This window comes from Anolis sagrei, chromosome 3 (genome assembly GCF_037176765.1).
Source record: "Anolis sagrei isolate rAnoSag1 chromosome 3, rAnoSag1.mat, whole genome shotgun sequence".
Lineage (NCBI taxonomy): Eukaryota > Metazoa > Chordata > Lepidosauria > Squamata > Dactyloidae > Anolis > Anolis sagrei.
In genome coordinates, this window is record NC_090023.1 from 107,408,376 (window position 1) to 107,436,021 (window position 27,646).

At 40.3% G+C, this 27,646-nt stretch overlaps 1 protein-coding gene across 2 annotated transcripts in view; it reads right to left on the reverse strand.

Annotated features, from left to right (window-relative positions):
* EDAR (ectodysplasin A receptor) overlaps window positions 1-8,816 on the reverse strand; it is an 85,709-nt gene extending 76,893 nt beyond the window's left edge. Inside the window, exons 1-2 of one of the 2 annotated variants that reach the window (XM_067466843.1) lie at window positions 8,720-8,816; window positions 8,495-8,626 (exon numbers count right to left, since the gene is read on the reverse strand). The gene's annotated coding sequence lies outside the window, so the exon portion shown is untranslated. Of the gene's footprint in view, window positions 1-8,494 lie in introns of both variants that reach the window. The other variant, XM_067466842.1, reaches the window with a different exon arrangement.
* Between the last annotated feature and the right edge of the window lie 18,830 nt (window positions 8,817-27,646).

Sequence of the window (27,646 nt, forward strand, 5' to 3'; positions counted from 1 at the left end):
AAAGGAGGATCCAAACAATTATCATCCAGTCAGCCTGACATCAATACCAGGAAATATTCTGGAGCAGATCATTAAGGAGGCAGTAAGCAATCTCTTAGAAAGGAATGCTATGATTATTAAAAGTCAACATGGATTTCTCAAAAACAAGTCATGCCAGACTAATCTTATCTCTTTTTTCAATAGAGTTACAATGTAGGTGCAGGGAATGCAATGCATGTAGCATATCTTGATTTCAGTAAGACCTTCAACAAGGTTCCCCATGACCTTCTTGCAAACAAACAAGTCAAATGTGGGCTAGGCAATGCTACTATTAAGTGGATCTCTAATTGGTTAAGTGACCAAACCCAAAAAGGTTCACCAATGGTTCTACTTAATCCTGGAAAGAAGTGACTAGAGGAGTGCCACAGGGTTCAGTCCTGGGCCCAGTACTGTTCAACATCTTTATTAATTACTTGGATGAAGGTTTAGAGGGCACACTTATCAAGTTTGCAGATGACACCAAATTAGGAGGAATAGCTAATACTCCAGAGGACAGGCTTAGAAATTAAAATGACCATGGCATATTAGAGAGCTGGGCAAAAACTAACAAAATGAATGTCAACAAGGAAAAATGTAAGATATTACACTTTGACAGAAAAAATGAAATGCAAAAATACAGAATGGGTAATGCCTGGCTCAACAACAGTCCATGTGAAAAAGATCTTGGAGTCTTTGTGGACATCAAGTTGAACATGAGTCAACAGTGTGATACAGCGGCTAAAAAAGCCAATGGGATTTTGGGCTGCATCAAAGTCTAGATCAGTGTTTCTCAACCTTCCTAATGCCGAGACCCTTTAATACAGTTCCTCATGTTGTTCTGACCCCCAACTAGAACATTATTTTGTTGCTACTTCATAACTTTAATTTTGCTATTGTTATGAATTATAATGTAAATATCTGATATGCAGGATGTATTTTCGTTCACTGGGCCAAATTTGGCACAAATACCCAACACACCCAAATTTGAATAATGGTGGGGTTGTGGGAGGGTTGATTTTGTCATTTGGGAGTTGTAGTTGCTGAGATTCATAGTTAACCTACAATCAAAGAGCATTCTGAACTCCACCAACGATTGAATTGAACCAAACTTGGCACACAGGACTCCTATGACCAACAGAAAATACTGGAAAGGTTTGGTGGGCATTGACCTTGAGTTTTGGAGTTGTTGTTCACCTACATCCAGAGAGCACTGTGGACTCAAACAATGATGGATCTGGACCACACTTGGAATGAATACTCAATATGCCCAAATGTGAACATTGGTGGAGTTTAGGGAAAATAAACCTTGACATTTGGGAGTTGTAGTTGCTGGGATTTATAGTTCATCTATAATCAAAGAGCATTCTGAACCTCACCAATAGAATTGGCCCAAACGTCCCACATAGAACCTCCATGACCAACATAAAATACTGTGATTTCTGATGGTCTTTGGTGACCCCTCTGACACTCCCTCGTGACCCCCCAGGGGTCCTGACCCCCAGGTTGAGAAACACTGGTTTAGATCAAGGGAACTCATGGTGCCCTTGAATTCTGCTTTGGTTAGACCTCACCTGGAATACAGAGTCCACTTGTGGGCACCACCATTCAAAAGAGATGACAAGCTCGAAGGTGTCCAGTGGAGGGTGATTAAAATGATCAAAGGTCTGGAGACCATTCCCTATGAGGATTGTCTTAAAGAACTCAGTATGTTTAGCCTGCAGAAGAGAAGGTTGAAAGCCATGTATAAATATCAAAAGGGTATCATAAGGAAGAGGGAGAAGCTTGTTTACTGCTGCCCTCAAAACTAGGATTTGGAGAGAAGAGCCTATTGCCTTTCCCAATAGGCTCAATCAAAAGCAAACTTCAACAATCTTTCCCTGAGACCTCAGAACCCAAGAACAGCTATAGCCAAATTGCACTTCTATGGAAATGTTTTTGTAATGTTTAATCATCTTTTACATTAGAATGTTTTTAAATATTGCACCCTCATCTGCTAGATTATAGAGCATTTCATTATGAAATATGTTCTTCCCCCATAAAGTATTTCTAGCCTGGAGACAAATCATCTCTTCAACATATTTTTGAAATGCTAAACAGCTTGATCATGTTTGGTTGCTCGCTTCTAGGCTTGTCTGACAGAACTTGAAACTTCAAAGCTCTTCTTCAAATACTTTTCAATATTTCTATATTTTTGTACAAGTGAACATAGTCTTAAACTCAAGTTTTCTGCTGTTCGTTCCACAAATAATTATGCTGAAAAGGGAGCACCACCACTTGCCCGGCACATTGCTTCACATTTATTTTACCTTTAGGTTATGGAAATGGGTTTGGCTTATTGAACGCTCAATCTGTGATTGCATTTCTGTGTACACTTACCTAGGATATGTTCACTGAGCATAGGAATACTAAAGTAAAGGTAAAGGTTTCCCCTGACATTAAGTCTAGTCATGTCCAACTCTGGGGGGTGGTACTCGGCTCCATTTCTAAGTCAAAGAACCGGCATTGTCTGTAGACACCTCCAAGGTCATGTGGCCAGCATGACTGCATGGAGTGGCATTACCTTGTCATAGAAGCGGTACTTTTTAATCTACTCATATTTGCATGTTTTCGAACTACTAGGTTGGCAGAAGCTAGGCCTAACAGCAGGAGCTGACCCCTTTCGGTCAGCAACTTCAGCAGCTTAGCAGTTTAACCCACTGTGCCACAAGAGGGCCCATACTATCTTATATAAAATTTTGGGTTATGCGTTTTCATGTTGGCATTCTATTCCCCTTCCCTCAGCTGTGTTCCAGGCTGCCCCAAAATCTGTCCCAGATGATTTTCTAGCCTCCCTCCCCCTCTTTTTTTGAGGCTGTATGGCAGACGGTAGAGTGGAGAGGAAAGAAAATGAAAGCTGAGCTGGATATTGTCTACAGACCTACATTGCATGGTATTTGTACTTCTGCACGTGGTTTAGCCTGCTGTATGATATGCATATTAGCACATGTGATTGCCACTCCAGTGAATTATTGCTTTATTTATTGTGCCCACTGAATTCATTGGAATTAAAAGTAAAGTCCAGATTTCTCTCAGTTTAACTAAGGTCAGAGAGAGCTGACCCTTTAAAAACTACTGCTGGAGCCAGTTTCTTCCTTTTTCTTATGAGTTGGTTTATTTTCTTCTTCTTCTGCATTTATATTTAGACATGGGGAAAATGTCTTGGGGGAATAATTAGAAACATTAGCGTTTAATCATTATTTTCTCCTTGGTGGCTTCTTAAATGAAACATTTGAGAATTTTTCAGCCAAGGAAGATTAAATTAAATGCTTCTGATCTTAGTCATTCAGCTGACTTCCTTTTGCCCACCTGAGCCAATTAACTTCTTAATGTTTATGACGTTTGGCTCTGCTACAGTTCTACTGACTCTGCAGCTGTCCCAAACTCATAATTCAGTTCAGGGTGATATTGGCCAGTTCGGTCTCTCAAAGGAACAGGTGTGGGAGTGAGACTCATGCTATGCCAAATCTTGTAGCCCTTCTTCAATAAATATTACAAGATGAGCCTCATGGTGCATTGGCTGGTTGTCTTTAATGCACAGAATATATCCCAGGAGGAAAACCCAAGGAACTCAAAATTATTTATTTATTTATTTATTTATTTATTTGGGGTTCTTGTACCCCGCCCTTCTCACCCCGGAGGGGACCCAGGGCGGCTTACAGCTGCAAGGCGCACTTAGACACCTGCCACACAAAACAATCATCACAAAAGTACAACAATACAAGTTCCCACAATTCAGCCATTATCCCAATAAAATCAATAAAATGATAAAAACAATAAAACAATACAAACCTAGTTCTTCCTCCTACCCATCAGTGTACACTAACTCAAAGATCTGTTTTGATTCCACTTTGACAATCCTGCTGATCTTACACATCTGATTGTCTTATTTAGTTGTCTTATTTAATTGCCTGGTTGCCCAAAGGCCTGGTTCCACAACCATGTCTTCACCCTCCTCCTGAAGGAGAGGAGGGTTGGTGATGTTCTGATTTCCCCCGGGAGTGAGTTCCACAGGTGGGGGGCCACCACTGAGAAGGCCCTGCTTCTCGTCCCCACCAGCCTCACTTGTGAGAGTGGTGGGGTCGAGAGCAGGGCCTCCCCAGATGATCTCAAATTCCGAGGTGGGACGTAAAGGGAGATACGTTCGGACAGATACACTGGACCAGAACCGTATAGGGTTTTGTAGGTTAAAACCAGCACCTTGAATTGTGCTCGGAATTGAACCGGCAGCCAGTGGAGCTGGCATAACAGGGGGGTGGTGTGCTCCCTGTATGTCGCTCCAGTGAGCAATCTGGCTGCTGCTCGCTGGACTAGTTGGAGTTTCCGAACAGTCTTCAAGGGCAACCCCACGTAGAGCGCGTTACAGTAGTCTATTCGGGATGTAACAAGAGCGTGGACCACCATGGCCAGATCAGACTTCCCAAGGTACGGGCGCAACTGGTGCACAAGTTTTAATTGCGCAAAAGCTCTCCCGGCCACCGCCGAGACCTGGGGTTCCAGGCTCAGCGGCGAGTCCAGGATCACTCCCAAGCTGCGAACCTGCGTCTTCAGGGGGAGTGTAACCCCATCCAGCACAGGCTGTAACCCTATACCCTGTTCGGCCTTACAACTGACCAGTAGGACCTCTGTCTTGTCTGGATTCAATTTCAATTTGTTCGCCCTCATCCAGACCATTACAGCGGCCAGGCACCAGTTCAGGACCTCAACAGCACCCTTAGTAGCAGGTGGAAAGGAGTGACAGATCTGGACATCATCCGCATAGAGATAACACCGCAGTCCGAAACTCCGGATGATCTCCCCCAGCGGCTTCATGTAGATGTTAAACAACATTGGGGACAGAATAGATCCCTGAGGGACTCCACAAAAGCAAATCATGTCCCTATATTCATTTGCTCCACAAAAGCAAATCATGTCCCTATATTCAACATGGCACAACTCATAGCACATGTATAACATCCTTGAATGTTTCATTAGTACACAAGAAGAAATAAGAATAATCATGATTACATATATTGAGAGGCTAGGAAGTAAGCATTCTCCAATATATGGAAGGAAGGAAGGCTGGCATCCAAGAAACACGTGCCGTCTGTATAGAATGTAGCATGATACAGGTTGAGAATTCCTTATCTGAAAAGTTTTGTACCAACAGCACTTTGAATGTTGTGTGTGTGGGGTGGGTGGTGGGGTGGTAGGGTGGTGGGCTTGGATTTTAGAATCCAACCTCATGTCCTCTTGGAGGCATACACATACATTGTGAGATCTCTGGACCCAAAGCTAAACAACACATTCATTTATATTTTATATACACCCTATACAGTTAGCTATCCTTAGGGTAATTCTATACACAACAGTTTTAATACAGTTAGATGTGAAATTTTTTTTGCGTACATTGAATCATCAGAAATCAAAGGTGTCAATATCTCAGCCACACAGGCGGACTAAACTGAATTTTAGAGTAATTTGGATTTGGGCATTCTGGATAAGGGGTGCTCAGCCCAGCCTATAACAATAGAACCTGAAAATCTTATGTTTATCTTTAACTCCCAGAATCCCTAAAATAGCATGGCCATAGGCCAGTGAATTCTGAGAAATATAGTCCAAAAGTAGTAGAATTCCGACTGTTACTCAGAATAATATAGTATTCTGAACAGTGCTGTGAATAATAATAGCAAAATAGGTTCATCTGTAATAGTAAATGATACTCATAGCCACTGCTTTTTCAATATTTTTTTCGGTAATTCAAAATTATTGAAATAAAAGTTAAAGACATAGATATTTATCTTTCATACACTTAGATCCAATGTAGAAGAGTAGTTTGAGTAGTTAATAAGAACCCCAATATTATGAATTGGGGCAGAGAGCATAGAATTGTTGACTTCCTCATGCGCCCAACCCAAAAAAGGTAGTAAACAACATAAGCAAAGGTAAGAATGGTTGTTAGTGGTTGCCTCCGTCCTTTGTTGGGTTCTGTGTGAACTAGGATGATGAAGAACCTTTTCCCTGTGTGTCAGACTGTTAAATGATGCTAGGAAACAACCAGACTGATGCCTGCATTATTTTGTTGGCTTGTTTGCCTCTCCATTTGACTAACTTTAGTAACCAGTGACTACAGTTGTTATGGTTTTTTGGGAGATATAATCTCTAAGCCATTTTTTTTAGTTCTGCTCTGCATTAACATTCAGGTGGTACACTTGTTGTCATTATAGTATTTTTGCATGGCTTGACAGTGGCAGCCAGGTGATTGAAGGACTATTACGTGTAAGTGGTATTTTTGGATTGAAATTCCCAGAATCCCCAATACAGCATGGTTGGTGACAAGGGCTGGATCTAAAATGTCTTGTATCACAGGATCTGATCCCAGATGATCTGATTTGACCTGGATTATATGAGTCTACATTGCCAGATTATCTGGGATAAACAGATTATCTGAGATAAACTCCAGGGATATAGGGCAGCGTAGAAGGGGCCTAGGATAGTGACCAAGATAGCAGGCATCTTGGCTCAAAATGGGATCCTCAGGTTCTATGATATGTATGTTCATATTGCTACCAAATATAGTGAAAGCAATTCCTACAATTGTGTAAAGGTGGGGGTGGGAATAGCAGTTGTTCTGAAAAGTTGGATTGAAGCATGCCAAATCCCTGCTTTTCTATGCTGCATCTTCTGTGCCATCCAAGTTTAATTGCAAGTGCTAAACAGATGGAATTCAAAAGTAAAAGTAAAAGTCTGCCACAGCAGAACAACTTGGACACAGCATATTATTAGAGGACACAGAAATACTGGACCACTCTAACAACCACCTCGTCAGATTACACAAAGAAGCCATTGGAATCCACAAGCATGTGGACAATTTCAACAGAAAGGAGGAAGCCATGAAAATGAACAAAATCTGGCTACCAATATTTAAAATCAGTACAGTAAATAAAGAGCAACACTCAAAACACAGGGTAATTCCAGGATCAATTGGGGCCAGCTAACACCTCTCAACAAAGAAGAAGCCAGGCTTTGAAGCTGCAAGGCCATTAAATGCTTATCAAAGTGGCCAGCTGCAATATTCACATTTACCTCCAACAGACATGAGTTCTTTCTCCCACCCTGGACATTCCACAGATATATAAACCCCACTTGCCTAGTTTCCAACAGATCTCACAACCTCTGAGGATGTCTGCTATAGCTGTGGGCAAAATGTCAGGAGAGAATGCTATAGCTGTGGGCAAAATGTCAGGAGAGAACATGGCCATTCAGTCTGGAAAACTCACAGCAACCCAGTGATTCCGGCCATGAAAGCCTTCGACAATACATCAAAAGTAAAAGTCTCTGGAGTTTGCCCTATCCATTTTCAGTAATGTAGTGACCACTGCTGGCCAAAAGTTGCTCGGCTGAATTGGCTTCATTTTTTCTATGTGTTTGGGCCATGCAAATCAATGGGTTTCAATAGATTAGTGCTGAGAATTTCATCCTTCATCATTCCACTGCTTAATGAAACACCTTCAATTTGCAGTGCTTCTTCTTCTTTCTTTCTTTTTTTTTTAAAAAAGCATTGTCATAAGCTCATAAATGTCCCTACATCCCTTTCCATATTGTTCACTAACTAAATTAAGCAACATTCTCAAAGATATAAGAGGACAGGGTCATTTTCTTGTATCTCCTGTATTCTAGTTCCCTGTCTTTCTTGCCAAGCAATACTGAAGAAGCTTTCTCCTTCAAACAAAACCATGCATGCTCCTAACTTGTATTTACAGGTACGTAATTCCCCACATTCACTCAAACCCATTCCAGCAGGCACTGATGCGTCTTGCAGTAATATTCTTTGTTCTATCCAATGTATGAAATATTATGTATTGCTGAAGGCTTTCATGGCCAGAATCATTGTTGTAGGTTTTTCGGGCTGTATGGCCTTGTTATAGAAGCATTCTCTCCTGACGTTTCACCTGCATCTGTGGCAAGCATCCTCAGAATGTCTGCCAATGATGCAGGCAAAACGTCAGGAGAGAGTGCTTCTAGAACATGGCCATACAGACCGAAAAACCTACAACAACCCTATGAAATATTATATTTGTCTTCCATATATGGGTTGAATAACAAAAGCGGCAGTCTCCCCATACGAAGAATTTAGCTTCTAAACAAATTAAAAAAACAGTCCTCAAGCAAAATCAAATCTGTTATGACCAACCTTTATTAAGTGTCTACTTTAAAGGAAAGACCATACTTGAATCAAACTCTCAAAACAATTGTTTTAGTCAGATACAAGGAGGAAACATGGAGATCTTTCATTGAGTCATCTCTTCAAAAATGGTACTTTCCCACCAGAATATTCAAAGCGACATACTTTTTGCAAAACTTTCTGCACAATTGTTGCCGTGAACAGTATCTTGATTTCCCAAGCATAAATTCCTTATAGGAAAACAATTCCTTTATAGTAAAAGAAAAACAACCTTACCTTTCACGGAATTAAATCACAAAGCTGAAATCCAGCCAAAGAATCAGTATAGCAATAAAGTGTCGACAGTATCCAGTCTCAAGAAGCTCCAGCGGGTTTCACAGTTGCCAAAGGGCATCCCGGTGTCAGGTCCTGCAGTTAGACATATATCAGGAATGTCCCCAGCCCTTGGCTTCTTTTAGAGGGGTCAACAGGTACCCTTGACTCTGCTACTCTTACACTTACTTTGTCCTCTCAGAAAACTAGTTTGCTACTCATGAAACTTTCCTGAGTTGCTTTTCTTCCAGTTTGAAACATCAGAAAACTAGATCATGCAAAAGGGGCTTCCCTTTAGTGGAAACTCTCCTCTGCCACCTAGAGGTCTCCCAAAGACAGCAAAGGCTACGGGAAGATGCACGATATACATTGTGGATATATCACCCCGATTTATACTATGGAAAGGGTCCACGTTACTTCAATTATCGTGTAACTTTCCTGGGGACACACAATTTCTCATCTTTATTTGTTTTCCCCTGGAAATGGTAGTAGTTAGCATATCTCAGATTATTTTCTTATATAATTAAGACTACTAACTGTAATACTTTACAGAGAATTGAGTAGAGTTTAATTCAGGATGTCATTATTAATTAATTTGTTGACTGAAGCATTGACTGGATCCTGTGGTTGAGATCTTGTGGTTTACAGAGAACAACACCAAGGTTGACCTCAAAGAAGCACATTTTGTAACCAACTCCTTCAAAGAAATAAAAACTCTTTTGAAGTTGCTTTTCTCCAATCCCCTCCCCCCAACCTTCACTATTTTTTCTCTGCATGGACTACAAAACCCATAATAGGGCAGTTAGCTTTAAACGATGAACCTGGGACACCATCTACACTGCTTCAATGCAGTTAAACTGGATTATTTGAGTCTATACATGAGTGTAGACTCAGGCCCCTTCTACACTGCCATTTAAAGTCCCTATTATCTGCTTTGAACTGGATTATATGGCAGTGTAGACTCATATGATCCAGTTCAAAGCAGACAAAGTTTCTCCCCCACAAATAACCCGCTCCATTGTTATTTTGCCCCGTGTTTTTAGCTGTGTTTTTAGCCATAGTATTTTATTCTGTACATGCGACCTGCTCACTGTTCTATGTTATGAATGATTTAATTGTAATTTTATTTTGTTTGTTGTGTTTTTATATTTTATGTTTTATGTAATTTATCATGTTGTTACCTGTGTTCTGATTTTATTTATTGTATTGCGTTGTTGGGCTTGGCCTCATGTAAACCGCCCCGAGTCCCCATTGGGGAGATGGTGGCGGGGTATAAATAAAGATGATGATTATTATCTGCTTTGGTAATCTGGATTATATGACAGTGTAGAAGGGGCCCCAGGCTGCATCTATACTTCCATATAATGCACATCAGACACCCCCAACTTGCAGCCCTCCAAGTGTTTGGGCCTCCAACTCCCAGAATTCCTGACTATTGAACAAGATGGCTAGGGCTTCTGGGAGTTAGAGGACTGCAATTTTAGGGTACCTGATTCATATTATCAAAGAAGATAATCCAGATTATCTGCTTTGAACTGGATTATATGAGGCTACACTGCCATATAATCCAGTTCAATGCAGATAATCTGGATTTTATATGGCACATTAGGCCCCATCTACACTGCCATATAAATTACAGATTATCTGCCTTGAACCAGATTATATGTGAGTGTAGACTCATATAATCTACTTCAACCTTGGCCTTCAACCCACGCGATCCCCACCCCCACCCCCTGCCTCCTGGCATGTAACTTCTACACACCAGGAAGCCTGTGGAGATGTACCATGGCACCCAGTAAATTTCTTCTTATTTTAAAGGCTTGAAGGGAGGGGAGCTTTTGGTAACAGCTATTCAATAGTAAAATACTCTCCTCTGGTGAACTTTCCTTCATGACACAGTTCAGCAGGCTACCTGTGGACTTCTGCGCTGGGAGGGGTGGGATTAGGCTACCTTTGTGGTCCTTCCAGTTGCATGATTCCATACTTATATTTCTTCCTATATTGTTACAACACGTGTTTACCTAGTTGTTCTGGTCCTTGTCTATTTACTCAAAAAGTCCCATGTACATTGACAGTCCCTCAATGTATGTTTGTTTAGGTAGGAACATTATCTATACTCATTTATTCAGTAGCAAGTGGGTTTTACTCCCAGCAAAAGTTATGCACAGATGGAGTCCTAATCCTTTTGTGACTGGGCTGCATCAGCTTTAGAAAGTTTTAGAGTTGGAAATTTACATGCTTTTTGGTCTACAGTCCAAACTCCCATAGCCAGATGGCTGCTGTTTCCGTTCTCTAAAGGACTCTAGGAATTGTAGTTTGAAAATTCCATTTTCCAACCACTGCAGCAGCTCATAACATTCCTGTGTTTTGTTGTTGCAACTGATATGCTGTAGCTGCATGTTGTTACTTGTGTCTTGTCAGTGTCACAGTTCTGGATAAGGGACTTCTGGAAGTTAATTCAATAAGAGGGGTTAGGAAAGGCACAGCTGACATTGTTTCTGGGACTGACATCTCTATCCTGGGTGGCACTGGGAATGTCTGCAGAGTGTTCTACCTGCTCAGCTCCAGGGGCTTGACTCAGGTCTTGGCCCAAGCTGAGCTTCAGCAAAGACAGCTCCACCAGGAGGCAGCTTGGCGCCACCTTTGAAGAAAGAGAGCCCAGCAAAGCACCGAACAGGGGTAACCAATATTTCTGCAAGCAAGGACAGAAGTAAGGAAGACTATTCAGAACAAAGGAAAACATGCTGCATTGCAGAAAATAATTTTGAGCAATTATTTTCTGCCCTGTGGGATACACAGGGAAAGTTATGCTCTAGGAACCAGTATTATATCTTTATATTACTCCTGCCCTGATTAGTAGTTGCTTATTGATGTTTAAAATTTTTGTCTTTAGCAAAACAAAAATAAGAATTTGGTCCTGCCTGCAATTATATGGGTTCAATTAAGGGCCATTCATTTCAAACAGAATTCATGTGTGTGACTGCAACATGCTAAGGGAAATATAACATTTCTGCATGTCCTCTCCAGTGTAGCCCATGGTAGATTATCATAAGACTGATATTTTGCATATTAGTAGGTCACAAATTCTGCATAGCAAGTGTAAAATTGTTGTCAATAGACAAAACAGCCTTGCAATTGGGGGTAGATTTCACAGAAAATAAATTGATCATGAATCAGTGCAATCTCATTAATCATTATGCTTTTGCTAAAGATGGAGAAAGTTACTCTTTTGGAATTCTCTAGATAACATGGATGTTGTCCAGGATAGCTGTTAACTTTGATCTAAAATGCAACCTTTTCTCCAAGATCTAGCTTTGGTAGGGAATTTTTAAAAGAACTGCTGGTGTTCTTTCTCATGTGTGTACAGAGAGATGCACTTGGTGAACTGCCTCCAAAAAATAATGAAGAATCTAGTTTTGTGGGAGATCAATATTATTTCCTACTAAGTGGCCTTTCACAATTATTCTTCAGCATAAGGCCATCTAATTTGGTTGGCCACCTAGAAAGAGCATAGAAAATAAATGGAGAATAAGTCTTTATGTGGCTACTAGTCAAGAAGGTTATATCCTGCACGTAGAAGACTGAATACTGAAGGACAATCATGGGACATTGTTATTGTCCTAACATTTTGCTTGTCGATGTCCCAGAGCAATCTGGTTAGCTATTGTGGAAAACAGGATGTTGTTTCTCCAGATAGACTCCTGCTCTGATGTAGCATAGCACTGAAGTTGCTATGTTGTATTCTTAACAAATATTTCCTCAGATATACTTTGACCAATTCCTCTACTGCCCTTTGTCCTCTGATATAAACTTTGGGAGTACCTATCTTTTGTTTGTTCTTAAAACATTTGGCTATAACAAGCATGTTCATTCAGCCAGCAATCAAAAGAACTGCATCCTTTCAAGTTTGCTAAAGAAAAAGTCTTATTGATAGCCTTCTGCTGCCAGAGACAGTAAAGCCATCAGCTAATGGGCATGACCAAATGTTCAAAGTGCTAGATATATGAATTCCAGCAGAAAAGGGGGGAAAAAACCTGTTTTTCTCTTCTGGAATTCATATCTCTAGGATTCATATTTCTGTAAACAGAGCTCAAATAATAAAAAGTTGTAATCACAGAGCATGCAGGAGTATAGGCTGGTTGATAGATAGGGACTATAGACATGCAGATATATGGAAGATAGCCGACCAAATTGTAGTCAAGGCAAACAATTCCTTCCATATAGACCTCAAGTTGTTGTTGGAATGAAACTACTAGCCATCATCAGCATTGACTATGCTAGTTTTGGTTACTGAAATATGCAGTCAATCAACATCTGGAGGGCCATATCTTTGCTACCCCTGCCTTCCCAATACCTGACTAGTAGAAACCAACAGATAGGTTCCCAGGTGGCATTGGGGGGGAGGGGGTGTCACATTTTGTCTTTCCTGCCTCTCTCCTCTCCAAACCTTCCAGATGCTTGGACTCAAACACATACACTCCCTCATGATCAATACTATGTGTTTCTAGTGGTAGTTGTAGGTCAAAACATTTGGAAAGCCTATTTTCCAATGCTGGTTTATAGAACTGAGTACCTTTGGTGCGCTATAATAGAAAATATACCCTCTTCTAGCCTTGGCTGTTTCCATCTCTGTCTGCCCGACAAAAGATATTCTGTCCTGGGAGAAGATTAGATGTCAAATGATAATATATATTATTTAGGCATGTGGAACATTTACCAAATCTACCATTTTTATCTTTGCAATTTCGTTTATAATCCCAACTCTTAGAAAACAATCTGACTAGTTTTGACCAATATTTGAACAATGTGACATATCATTTATAATATTTGAGGCTGGAGCACCAGGGATGTCAAGAAATGTATTGTCAAGTCTCATCTCTTAGCTGGTATGGAAAGACAGGGGAAACAACAAGACAAAAGCGTATTTCTTTTCTAGATGAGCATGAATGCTCTTTGCAATAATGTAGCATCTAAGTATGCTTTTTTTTTTTGTGGAAAGGCATGACCTGTTAAAGACCATAACCTTTTGGGAAACCAGAAATCTCCATAGCCTTTTGGAAATGTGACCCTTTTGGAGATTAATTGGTATCCACACTATTTGAAATAATCATAACCCTTTTGCAAAATATGATCTTCCTAAGAAGAGTTAAATACTCATTTGAGTTAATCTTCTGCACAGTGGTAAATATCCACCAGTATTCATGCAAGGCAAATTAGTCTCTGAACTGTTAGAAACAAAGATATGCCAATGCCCCAAAACAGCAGAGTTTCAGTAGTGTCATTTCAGTTGCCCAAAAAACATCTATTCTCCCATAAAATATATTTGGTTTTAAATCATGCTCTCAAGAGACAAAAATAAGTAGTCTTCATTAAAAGTAACATAGTTGATTTAGTTACAAACTTCATGTATTCAGCATACAGGTATATATCTTATTAGTTGAGAGTTTTAAACAGTAAGTTCTCTAAAGCATTCTGTTTCTAGTCTCTTCTCTGTCTTATGTCTAATGAACCTTTACATTCTGAGTGCAATCAAGTCTCTCTTTCTAAAATGGAGCCTGAGATCTTAATAGTCCCAGATCTGGTCACATGGTCTGTAGTCCCTCCCATAACACAGAGTTAAGGAAAACTGCATACTAAATCCTATACATACAATAAAGTAAGTAATCACAATTGTATACAAAACAAATAACTAGTATAGGAGGCTTGTAGAAGGTTGCTGTTTCCAACATGTTTCCCCTCACTTTGTTTTGTATATAGAATTATGCTTGACAATGAATTAAAATACTCATCTAAGATACTACAGGGTTTTCTCCCCTGAAACAGTGGATGACATAATTAAAATGAGAAGTATTGGTTTTTTGCGTATAATTTACCATTATCCTTATGGTTTCTATATTAATTGCCGATGAGACAGTGAAAATGACTAAAATCAAAATGAACAGCAATTTAAAAAAATCCCCCCATTATTGCTGTCTTGAGCATTTAAATGCTTTGTATAGTTGTCCTGTATGAAGCCAGAGTTATGATTGAGATGTACACCTTGAAATAATTGGCTAGCTCCTTCATTTTGCTGATAAAATAGTGCTCATCTTAATATATTCAGTAAAATGTACAAACAAATATTGACACCCAAATGACTGCTTAGCTGAGCACAGGTTTTTGCAGTGGAACCTTTTTATAATTAGTTCTATGTGTTAGTTAGATGTGACATAAAACCAATCAGGATTGTTACACATTTCTGTTTAATTTCACTAGGGACCATCACACCAACCTGTAGCTGTGTGGCTATAGCGTTGTTTAAGCAAATGGAACCATATAGTTACTTGAATGATTACCTTCACACTTCACTGCAATTGTGCCATGCTGGTGCTTTGGTGATGCAAATTCCAACACTCTTGCTTCCTACTAGAGCACTGGTTCTCAACCTGGGGTCCCCAGATGTTTTTGACGTACAACTCCCAGAAATCCCAGCCAGTTTACGAGCTGTTAGGATTTCTGGGAATTGAAGGCCAAAAACATCTGGGGACCCCAGGTTGAGAACCACTGTACTAGAGTTTCCTCTACCTAGTGCATGTGTGCCCCCTCCCTTATTTTGCCACAACTGCATAATTTCACAGTTTTAGCCTTGTTGTGAGACCTTCTTGAACTTCACAATATTAAGACTGCAGTGGAAGGAAACTATCACACAAGAAATAGTAGTGGAGCAATTATGGATCTGTTGGTGGTTTTTTTTTTCTGTCGACGAAAGTTCAAGTGCAATGCAATGGGGCACAAGGGAAAGACACTGAGAGAGAAACTAAGCATATTTCAGACTAGGTACAAATCAATAAATATGTAGGTTGTGGTTGGAGACACTAAGGCTAATCTTAATGTCACAGAATTTTCTTGGTCAGATGGGGGTTTGCCTGTGCCTTCTTCTGAGGCTAGAGGAGATTCACACTATTATAATTGGGGCTTCTGTAACATCACCCAGTGGGTTTCCCTGGCTGATTGGGCTTTCAGACCCCAATTTTCAATGTCATAGTCCAATGCTCAAACCACCACACCATGCTGGCTCTCAGTTGAATATGCAGCTACAACTGCTCAAAAATAATAAGAAACTCTCAATGCTTTTTCATCAGGCCATTGTTAATAAGAGCTTTAAATTAAACATGCTAATATTTTACCAATTGAATGCAACCACAAATAACGTATCTGAAATTGACTTTGGCCCTTGGGCTGGTAGGCGTTCTGCTTCCTTGCTTTAGAGTACACAGACACAGTTTCTGTACCAAGCAACTTACACTCCGAAGTTTTTCACATTATACAGTTATCATGCACCATTTTAACTGATATGGAAACATGCTATGGAATCATGAGATTTGCTATTTAGGGAGGGACTTTCTTGACTAAATAACTCTCATGCTTTATTTGTTGTTGCTGTGCTCCTTCAAGTCATTCATAACTTATGGCAACCCTAAGTCGGCCCATATCATGGAGTATCCTGAGTCTGAGAGTGTTGAGTCTCATTTAAGAGAGGAAAGGGAATGATGGTGATGGTGGTAGTGGTGATGGTGGTGGTGGTGATGATGATGATAGGCTTCCATGACCTAGTGAGAAATTGAACTCTGATCTCCAGAGTCAATGTGGGGTTCACCAAATTAAAAAGTCAGGAATCTCTAGGATGCAACCATCACAGTTAAAGAAAATCATACTACTATAATTGTCTAGTGTGGAAGGGATGTCAATAGAAGTGGGGAAGTGGGTCAGAGGTAAACAGTTTGCAACAGTTACAGTTATTTAACTATTCATTACAAGCTTAGCTGCAGCATTGCAGCTGTCCCCATCTAGTGGCCTTGGATGTTTTTGGATCACATAAGGAATAGGAAAATACAGTAGAGTCTCGCTTATCCAACCTTCACTCATCCAATGCTCTGTATTATCCAACACAGTCTTCCTCCCATCCAGATCCACAGCTGTTTCAATACATTGCGATGTTTTGGTGCTAAATTTGTAAATAAAGTAATTACTACATAAAGTTAACATGTATTGAACTGCTTTTTCGGTCGATTTGTTGTAAAACATTATTTTTGGTGCTTAATTTGTAAAATCACAGCATAATTTGATGTTTAATAGGTTTTTCCTTAATCCCTCATTATCCAACATTTTCGCTTATCCAACATTCTGCCAGACCATTTATGTTGAATAAGCAAGAGTCTACTGCAGTTCAACACAACTGGATAGGCAATCTCTCCACATCACATCATAACTGCTATAAGTTATATATTTTACAGAATTCTGAAATGTATTTCAATCTCCTCTGCCTGGTGTTAGAGTGGTCTCTTCCAGCTATGTGGTTTTATGTTTTTATACCAGGCAGGGAAGACTGATATGAAATGCAGAATTCTAAATTAAACTTAGACAATTCCCTGCAAATACATCCTAGAGTGCTCAGAGAAGTCCAATTTTTCCAGGTTTACCTGCAGATAAAGTGTAACATGAACAAGTTACTTATCTGGACTGCAACTCCCGGAACAAACTGTGCAGCCATGTATGCTGCACAGTTTGTTGTGAAAGAGAATAATCTTCTATATCTCATTTAACTCCTTTTCATGCCTAGTGCAAGTTATCTGTGCTTTAGAGCATGAGTAATGTTTTCTTTCTTTGCCATAAAATGCACAGGTCACTTTGTGGCTTTTCTGCCCTTTTCGGCTTACGATGATATATTTTACCTCTCCATACAACCTAATCAAATCTTTTCTGTGATATAATTGGTTTGAATTCCTTCCCAGTAGACACAACCTATAAAGTCTGGGGACATAAAACTTAATAATCTCTCATATAATTTCAGAGTGGTACTCATGAAAATTAGGTTAGAGAAGCTGCAAAACATGTGGAATGATGGGGATTTGTTCTTATTACAGCAGTGATGACATAGTATAGAATGATACTTTCTAATATATTTTATTGACCGCCTTTGGATCATAGAAGTAATAGATCCTGTGGCATAGCCACATGCTGATAATTGAATTCTTTCAGAAGGCTGAATGGGGGGAAACATGCTGTTCTCAAATGGCTTTTCCTTTAATACAGCCTAAATCTCCTTTTCATTTCTCTTTTTAGTTAAGGCAAAATGTTATAAATTATTAGATGGATAGACTCCTCTAGCAAAAGAGCGATTTATTCCAAGTTCTGTTTGCCTGGAGGCCAATGAGCAATGCAAGAAATATTCAGTAGACCTTCTGGTCTTATCCTTGAAAATGAAGTCAAAATATCAAATGGGAGGAAATAGAAAAATGTAACTGTGGAAGTTCAAAGTATCCACAGTCTTGCTTCAAAATGGCAGGGCTAGTCTTCGCATTGGAGAGATTGAGGCAAGGATTACAAACAGACAGGTTAGATGGTTGGGAAAGCAATTATAGTAGCTCCATACATTTTTTTTCATTGGAGAACTGAGTTGGCTGTGTCATGTGATCCATGTTACACCCCACCTCACACCCAATAACTAAACTATTGGCCTCAGAAATGATGGAGAACTCCATCCTATTAGCAAAGTTTCAGTAAAATTCAGTTTCTGGTCAGATGTGTTTCTCTGTGTGTGCAGATCTTATCTTTTGAGTCAGCTAGCAATGTTTCTTAGGCCGGCTCTGCACCATGCTTACCTGCCACTTTCCTAACATGCCCATGCCATGTAATATATCTTTTTTTTGTCAGTAACTAAAAAATCACAACAAAAATAAAAAAACACATAATTGCAGGTTAAAACTGCTAATAAACAATGGTAAAGAATGCAGAACAATAATCAGCAGCAGAGCTCCAAATGTTACTTTCCAAAAAGCAATTATTTACAGTTACAGCTTCAACACACACATACCCTAGCTAGTTTCTATTTGAATTACAATGTTTGAAAAGTAGGTCTTTTTTTGCCATTCCTCAAAACAAAAGAGAGACATCACGTTTTGTTGTTGCCATGTGACTTTTTAGACAACTCTTAACACATGGTGACCCTATTGTAGGATTTTCTGGGAAAGGGTCATTCAGAACAAATTTGCCATTGCTTTCCTTTAAGGCTGAGAGAATGTGACTTGCACAAAATCATCCTTTGGTTTTCCGTGGCAGCATGGGGATTTGATACCTTGGTTAAACTGGACTTGCCAACAGTTTAGAATCAGGCAGCCTCAATGACAGCAAGCATGGAGCTCTCCTCAGCCTGAATCAAGCCTGAATCAAGACAGGAAATCTAATTAAAAATTGTTTGTGGGATTAACATAACTCAAAAACCAATTATTATTATTATTATTATTATTATTATTATTATTACTTTATTTGTACCCTGCTAGCATCTCCCGAAGGACTCGATGCGGCTTACACAGGCCAAGGCCTCAAAACACAATACAACAATACAATACCTAAAGCAAATTAAAAACAATTAAGCAGAATTAACAACAAACAGTAAACAATACATCAAGACACTATAAAACTGGGCCGGGCCAGAGTAATGGGTACAAGATTAAAAGTGCTGATGTGGCAGGAGGTATGTAGGATTATAAGTAAGTGCAGTGTGCAGTGTGCGGTAATCTTAGTTCTAGTAAAGTGCTTCTAGGACTTGGTATTGGAGGTTCCTAATCTGAAAAGGTACATCGGAACAGCCAGGTCTTCAAGTTCTTTCTGAAGACTGCCAGTGTAGGGGCCTGTCTGAGATCTCTTGGGAGGGAGTTCCAGAGTCGAGGGGCCACCACAGAAAAGGCCCTGTCTCGAGTCCCCACCAAGTGCGCTTGCGACGCAGGCGGGATCACGAGCAGGGCCTCTCCAGATGACCGAAGTGAACGCATGGGTTCATAGATGGAGATGCGGTCACGCAGGTAGGCTGGTCCCAAACCGTTCAGGACTTTGTAGGTAAGCACCTGCACTTTAAATTGGGCTCGGAAAATAAACGGCAGCCAGTGGAGCTCCTTGAACAGGAGGGTTGACCTCTCTCTGTAATGAGCCCCGGTTAACATCCTGGCTGCTGCCCGTTGGACCAGTTGGAACTTCCGAGCCATTTTCAAGGGAAGCCCTACGTAGAGCACATTGCAGTAATCCAGTCTAGAGGTGACCAAGGCATGGACCACCCCGGCCAGATCAGCCTTTGCGAGGTACGGTCGCAGCTGGCGCACAAGTCTCAATTGTGCAAAAGCCCTCCCAGACACCGCCGACACCTGACCCTCAAGCGTGATGAATTGATGAATTGATGAATTGACACGAAATTTGGACACAATATCAGGCCAACGAGTGACCATCACTCATAAAAACACTGAAAACTCAGTGGAAGGGACTTAAAAAAGCCAAAAAAGCGAAAAGATACTACAGCAAAATGACTCCCCCAGCAAACAAAACACACAATAGCATATCCACACTCACTCTCTTCTGGACTACAGCTCCCAGCATCCCCTAGACTAGGCCCTTTAGGAGAGGAGGATGATCCAAATGCACTGCTTCCAAGCTGCAAGCTTTCTTCTCCTTGGCGTTCTTTGAGAGCACACCAATCCCTGCATCATTCCAATTTCTTTTTCCTGGACTGCAACTCCCAGTAATCTTCCAGATAGATGAGACAGATAGATTAGATAGATAGATAGATAGATAGATAGATAGATAGAGAGATAGGTAGTTAGATTGATCAGGAGGACTGCTGGGAATTGCAGTCCAAGAATAGGTAGAGAAGGAAGAAAGGAGAGAAAGAGGAAGGGAAAGAAAAGAGGGGCAAGGAAGGGAAGAGGAAGAGAAGGAAGGATAGAATGAAAGAAAAAAAGGAAGGAGAGAAAGAAAGAAAGAAAGAAAGAAAGAAAGAAAGAAAGAAAGAAAGAAAGAGAGGGGGGGAGCGGGGAGGTTGCCACAGCAACACGTGACAGGTACAGCTAGTAATAAATAATAAATAAATCTTTATTTGTACCCTGCCACCATCTCCCCAAAGGGACTCGGGGCGGCTCACAGAAGCACTTCAGGTGCCACATACACACAACAATACATAAGTATAAATACAATGACATAAGTACAATCAACAGCACATAAAAGTCTCACCAATAGAATTATAAAAATATAAAATTATAAAATTGCTAAAACGCAGTAGAACCTGCAGGTAAACCAGCTATCTGTCGTAACAGTCAAAGTGCGGGGCAGCACTATCAATTATTCATCACATTGGCCATGAATTATTTAGGATCAAAGGCCTGTCTGAAGAGCCATGTTTTTTAGACTCATCTGGAAGGCCTGAAGGGAGGGGGCTAATCTAATTTTTTTAGGGAGTGTATTCTAGAGCCAGGAGCCACCACCGAGAAGGCCCTCTCTCATTCCCACAAACTGTACTTGAGATGGTGGTAGAACCGAGAGAAGGGTCTCTCCAGCAGATCAATTTGTATACTTTTATTTTGTTTGTTAATCTTATGGTTTTGTTGTTTTTACTTTGTATGTTTTTGTGATGTTACCTGGGAACCACTCTGAGTCCCCTCAGGGAGATGGAGCGGTATATAAATAAAATGTTATTATTATTTATTATTATAATGCTCTCACCGGCTCATAGAAGGAGATGTGGTCTCAAAGATAGGTTGGACCCAAATCGTATGGGGCTTCATAGGTAATCACTTGCACTTTGAATTGGGCCTGGAAACTTACGGGGAGCCAGTGGAGCTGCTTTAAAAGGGGCATTACCAGATAGAGATCAGAGAACTCCAGGACGTATATCTGACCCAGTTTTGGTTTGCTGGTCTAACAGAACATTCCTATAGTTCTGGCAGTACACTTAAAGGTCATCTGGATTTGCATGCACAGCATCATACATTGGGCAAGGAAGCATGCATCATCTAATAGCTAGCAATTGAGCTTATGCCTGGAGAAGGGATTTAAGATCACTTGGCTGGGTTGCAGACATATGTTATGGGATGCTTTGCTGCCAAGCATGCTTAGATAAGCAGAAATATCAAGCTGACTGGATACTTTAATTGTGTAGCTGGGTGACAATAATCTGGAATCATGGAAGGGTCTGGACTTGAACCTGACTATAAGAAAGGCATTAGACACAGGGCACAGTGTATTCCCATTAATGATATTATTCAGGTCAGAGCTGTTGGAGAGGCATGAAAGGGAGCCCAGTATCCTCTTGTTGTAGCCCCATCCCATTTGGGGTCCCTGTAGTGCAGATGAATGGGGTAGAGACCAGCCCCGCTCACAGATGCCCAAAAATAACATGTGTACCCACATGATTCCTGCTGTCATCTTTTGGGTTCTGCCTCCCCAGCAGGCAGAAAAGGAGAGGAGTGTTTCAAAGGAATTGTTTGATGCCTGTATCTGAGTTGCAGGCCATGCCAGCTCTTATTACCTGTAAGCAATAGATGTGTGGTCATTTTCTCTCCGGTTAGGCTTGTCTGTTTTGGCTGGTATCCTTGGCTGTAACCAGGCCAGTGCTCAGTCCAACAATTAATTAGCAATAACTTAACAATTTAAACAACTGAAGCTAGTAGTTTTTATACTAGAGCATTGATTTCCCATTTTTCAAAAATTCAGAACAATCACATTAATTTTCAAAACTTGATGTTTTCACATATCTTAAGCTCATTTCTAGGCCCTCTGGTAGCGGAGCAGGTTCAACCGCTGAGTTGCTGAACTTGCTGACCAAAACATTAGTGGTTCAAATCCGGGGAGCAGGGTAAGCCCCAGCTTCTGCCAACTTAGCAATTTGAAGACATGCAAATGTGAGTAGATCAATAGGTATCACTTCTGTTGGAAGGTAATGGCTCTCCATGCAGTCATGCTGGCCACATGATCTTGGAGGTGTCTACGGACAACGCTGGCTCTTCGGCTTAGAAATGGGGATGAGCACCACCCCCCAGAGTTGGACACAACTAGACTTAATGTCAGGGGAAATCTTTACTTTTTTAAAGATCATTTCTACATACCAAGGATTTGCAAACTAAAAAATATCCAAAGGAAAGGTGGGATCAGCTGATGCCTGAGTAAGAAACAAAATTCTATTGATAATCAATGTCATGTTCAAGTCAAATGGTATATGAGCAATTGACTGCCATACATCCTTTGTTGCCTGTTACTCTTGCTGGTCTATAACAAGCCTACTGCCTCTTAGCTCTATATTAATGCAATGTTAGTGAAAAGTGCAATTTCTTTGCCACCATTAGTGCTGCAGCTTAAGAGCTTTAAGAGGTTTGACCCGGGCTTTATCAAATTTGACTTGAGTCTTCTGCCACAACTGTGAAGCTGACAGATTAATAATGCCTAGGAGGCAATGATACATATGGAGAAATAGTACTATACTCTGATTTATAGAACAAACTATCGTCAGGAAAGAAACAGTGCTAGCAAACTGCTTTTCCCCTCATGTAGAGTTAATAACAATTTTCTGTAGCAGTAAAAGGAAACTTGCAATTGAATACATAGTGGCATCTCCTGCTGGGACATAAATTTAGATAGCTTTCCAATAGGAAACATAGAAGAATTTGATATCTTCTTGCATTCTGAACAATGCTGGTTTGGCGTATGTGTTTCTAAATCTCTCTTTCTGGGTGACATTGTTTTTCTTTTCTTACCTGCTTTTACTTAGCGCTCTTTTGATGCTCTCCAGCTGGGTGTCTCACTTAGCAAAGCTGCTACGCATCTATCCCCAGAACCAATGCCAGGGCCCTATTTCTCCCTATACCACAGAAATTTTAAAAGTATATCTATATATTAGATATGCTGGGGCTTTCACTGCTTTCATCTCATTTCCTCCCCTTTGACATAACATTACTTTGCTTCTTTCAAAGTGATCCTTTAAAAATAGGATAAGGAATACACCGAAAGTCTCTTTCTTTTGAGGCAGTGACTATTCAAACTGATTACAATGTGTAACAGCCATTTGCATGGAAAAGGAGAAAGGTTTGTTTGGTTTGAACATCTCTAGTAAGCGTATTTCTTTCCTTTTTTTCAATGTAGAGTATAGAATCATAGAGTTGGAAGAGACCTTGTGGGCCATCCAGTCCAACCCCCTGCCAAGAAGCAGGAAAATCACATTCAAAGCCCCCCAGACAGATGACCATCCAGCCTCTGTTTAAAAGCTTCCAAAGAAGGAGCCTCCACCACACTCCTCGGCAGAGAGTTCCACTGCTGGACAGCTCTCACAGTCAGGAAGTTCTTCCTAATGTTCAGGTGGAATCTCCTTTCCTGTAGATTGAAGCCATTGTTCTGCATCCTAGTCTCCAGGGCAGCCATTATTTATTTATATGCCATCCTTCAGTCAAAAAAGTCTCCCAAGATGGCTTATAGATCATTAATTCAACAGTTCCCTGCCCTTAGGCCTCATTGTTTTGTGCCTCCAAATCATTTCCAATTTATGACAATCCTAAGACAATTCTGTTTTAGGGAGGAGGGTGATATTTGTTCAGATACAGATCTGACTTACCCAAGATCATGACCCATTAGGGATTCAAACTCTGGGCTCACTTGTCCCAAGGCCCTTCCACACAACCATATAATCCAGAATATCAAGGCATAAAATTGCACAATATTTCTTTGAACTGAGTTATCTGAATCCATATTGCCATATATTCCAATTCAAAGCAGAAAATGTGGGATTTTATTCATCTGTTTAGAAGGAGCCCCAGAGCACATCTACGGTGATCAAAATAAAACATTAGGCACAAGGAATAAGGAATGCCTGTAGAGGGAGAGAATTTGGTCTGGCAATTGCTAACTATTCTTCTTTCTCTCCAAACCCAGAGTCCTGGGAGTTAGAAACTGGAGAGAGGGCTTCTCAACCAGCTGATGCTCCAAGGGATATTGGAGCTGTGTCTGGCTGTCCTTTTCTTCTTCAGAGGTCATTTTTCTCTAGCTTTGGCTTGGAATGAGTGGAGATGACGGGCTAAATCTTACTTTGAGACTACCAGTACCTGTATATATACCCTGCTCATCCTGGTCTTTTAGAATTAAACAATTTATTAGAAAAGACATACCCTTTCATTGTGCTCTTTCCCCAGTGGAATCTGTCCTTGTAAAAGGATCTCCTCAACTCCCCATTGCTCAAGGAATTAAGGAGTGTGAAATCGAACCCTATTCTCTGATGGAGGAAAATATATAGCAGCCTTTCCCAAACTGGTGTCCTTCAGATGTCTTGAACTTAAAGCACCAGCCAGCATGTTAGCAGAGATAATGTGAGTTGAATTCTAATACATTTAAAGCATGTACTGTGTTGAAGAAGGCTGATTAAGTGTACATCTGTACTGTAGAACTAATGCCGTTTGAGACCACTTTAACAGCCATGGCTCAGTGCTCTGGAATCATGGGAGTTGGGATTTTACGAGATCTTTCAGTGTCCTCTGTCAAAGAGTATTGCTGCCTCACTAAACTGCAGCTTCCATAATTCCAGAGCATTGAGCAATGGCAGTTAATGCATTAATTTTAAGTCTAGCTGCATCCTAAGATTATGGCCATTCACCTAGGTTTTTGTAATACGTGAGCAGCTTTCCAGTTCCAGTATACATCATTTCATAAGGTAACACAGTATACACAAAGGGTAAGATACAATCCCTTCACACACTGGAAAGCTCCAAGACTGTAGGAGGCTTGTGCTGTAGCTCCCCTTTGGGGGAGATAAAGCAGGTTATAAATAAATATAGTCAAACAAACAAACAAACAAACAAACAGCTTGCTTTATAATAATGGCTTCCTCATTTCCAATGACAAGAACAAATTCACATTTTAAAACTACCAACCCTGCTGAGATTACTGGTGCTTTTTCGCTCTGTACTCTGCAGGTTGTTTCCAGCAATGCATTTCTCTTCCTTTGGTTGTATCTAAACCAGAAGGAGCACATGATTTCTTGCTTATCTGTTTTTGTTTTTCAATTATCCTACCCTTTGAACCAAAAAGACAGCTCACAATGAAACCAACTGTATATTAAAGCAATATAATAGCATAATGTGATATACAACATAATCAGCTGGCGACACATTAGTTTAATTAAATTCAGCAGGAGAAAGCAAATGAAAAGTACATGAAGAAACAGTCACAGAAGAAATATGGATGCTTTTTCAGAAGATAGAGAGCTTTAAATGCTTTCTGCGAGGAAATATCCATTAGCCACCATGAAAACACCCAGAAGGGAGAAGGTGGAACAAGTTTCTGTAAGACTGTTGGTGCTACTATCTTCAATATTCTCCACCACTATGAGATTTGAAAAGCAGAAGGAACCAAATGAGATATTCCATATATCCATATGAAAGAAGGTAATGCTTTAAAGCTCCAGTCTTTTACAGTGGGCCCTTGGTATCTGCTCAAGTTTTCATAGAATTTTAGAATCATAGTTGGAAGAGATCACATGGGCCAACTAGTCATTTTAGTCACCATCCTCTGGACACATACCATCTTATCAATATCCCTCTTGAATTGGGGTGCCCAGAATTGGACAGTATTCCAAGTTGTTATGGTAAGCCCTTGCAGGACACAAGTTTATGTGTGAAGAAAAACCTTTCTGTTTGTAATTATCTTGTTCAGCTGACTAAGTAGGTCAAGCAACAATCATGTGCCACACCCAAGGGGCTATAAATGTCTGAGGTTTTTTAATACAATGTGGTGGGTGCTTGTTTTTTGGTGGGCTGCTGTTGCAGTTCTGTTTCACCAGTGTGGAGTACCAGCAGGAGATGCTGAGGGTGAAATGGCTATTTACTTCAGATTGTTTTGATTTTCCCATTTGCTGCTTAGAAGATGCTTTATTTTATGCATATTACAAAGACTGTAAATATGTTGCACTGCTAATTTTTGTGTGCAAGCATTGCCAGTTTTGTTTTATCTCTGCAAAGTTAAGAGAGTAAAATTTTTCTGTTTACCTTGACTAATGGTCTAAGACTATTTTGCGTCTGGGTTTTTGGGCGTTAGGTTGCTGGAAAAAAACATGCTGTGTAACACAAGTGAGGTCTGACCAAAGCAGAATAGAGAAACATCATTACTTTTCTTGATCTAGACACTTTTCTCTTGCATCCCAAAATCTCATTGGCCTTTTTAGCTGCCACATCACATTGTTGGCTCATGCTCAACTTGTTGTCCAGTGAAGACCTCATCACATGGAGGTCCTTGATGCAGGGGACAGTGGGGGTAACCATAGGGCAACAGGGCAAATCATGGGGGAGGGAGGGGAGGGAAAGACTTTTAGAGAGAGAAAAACCCAAGGAAGTGAAAGTGGTGAAAAAAGAATGGAGAGGAAAAAGCACACATGTTAAGTTTTCATCACCAGGTAAAGCTTGCACTCTGTCTGTTAATGACAAGTGTCAGTAGCCTTAGACAAGATATTTACAATTTCCTATTATGACTAGTTACTTGGTCATAACAGGAAATTGTAAATATCTTGTCTAAGGGCACTGACGCTTGTCATTAAAGCTTAGCAGAACTCAGCCCATAAGCTGTTTGGAAGCCCTGCGTAAATTCGGTTGAAAGCAGATGTAACATTTGCAGAGCCATAGGACTAGTTTGGAAGGGGCCAAGTTCACAGAGGAAGCCAGTTGTGGACACTACATGTTCCTCTGAAATTACTAAAAAGCTTTGGCAGTTTTAGTGTCTTTTAAAACTGTTTGCGTGCTGCTTCTAATATGGTAAAACATGGGCACATAAGTGGATAAATATAAATGTGGCATTACATTTCTCACCAGAGACATCATTCCTCATGTCACATTGCTATTGGAAGTTTGATTAGCTGAAATATAAGACAAGTTGTTTTCTGTACTAGTGTTCAAATGGTCTTGTGGTTAAGTTATTTTCTAGTGCTTACTCTTACTTTGAAACATCTAAGAGAAAGTCACAAAAGGGATGCATTGCATACCCAAGAATAAAGTTTTAAGAAAAAATGCGATTTCTAACAGATCTTACCATTTGTTCCACTTCTTTCATTTGCCTCAATTTTTGCAAACATCAATTGAGCTATACAGGCAGTCCCCAAGTTACAAACATTCGACTTACAAATGACTCATAGTTAAGAACAGGGTGAAACAACAGGAAGTGAGAGAAATCTACCCCTCAGAAGGGAAATTCACTCCTGAAAGAGTTATCATGGGGGAAAATGTATCTCAACTGAAGCTTTCTCACCAATCCTTCTTTCCACAGTAAACTAAAATTTTCACTATCGAA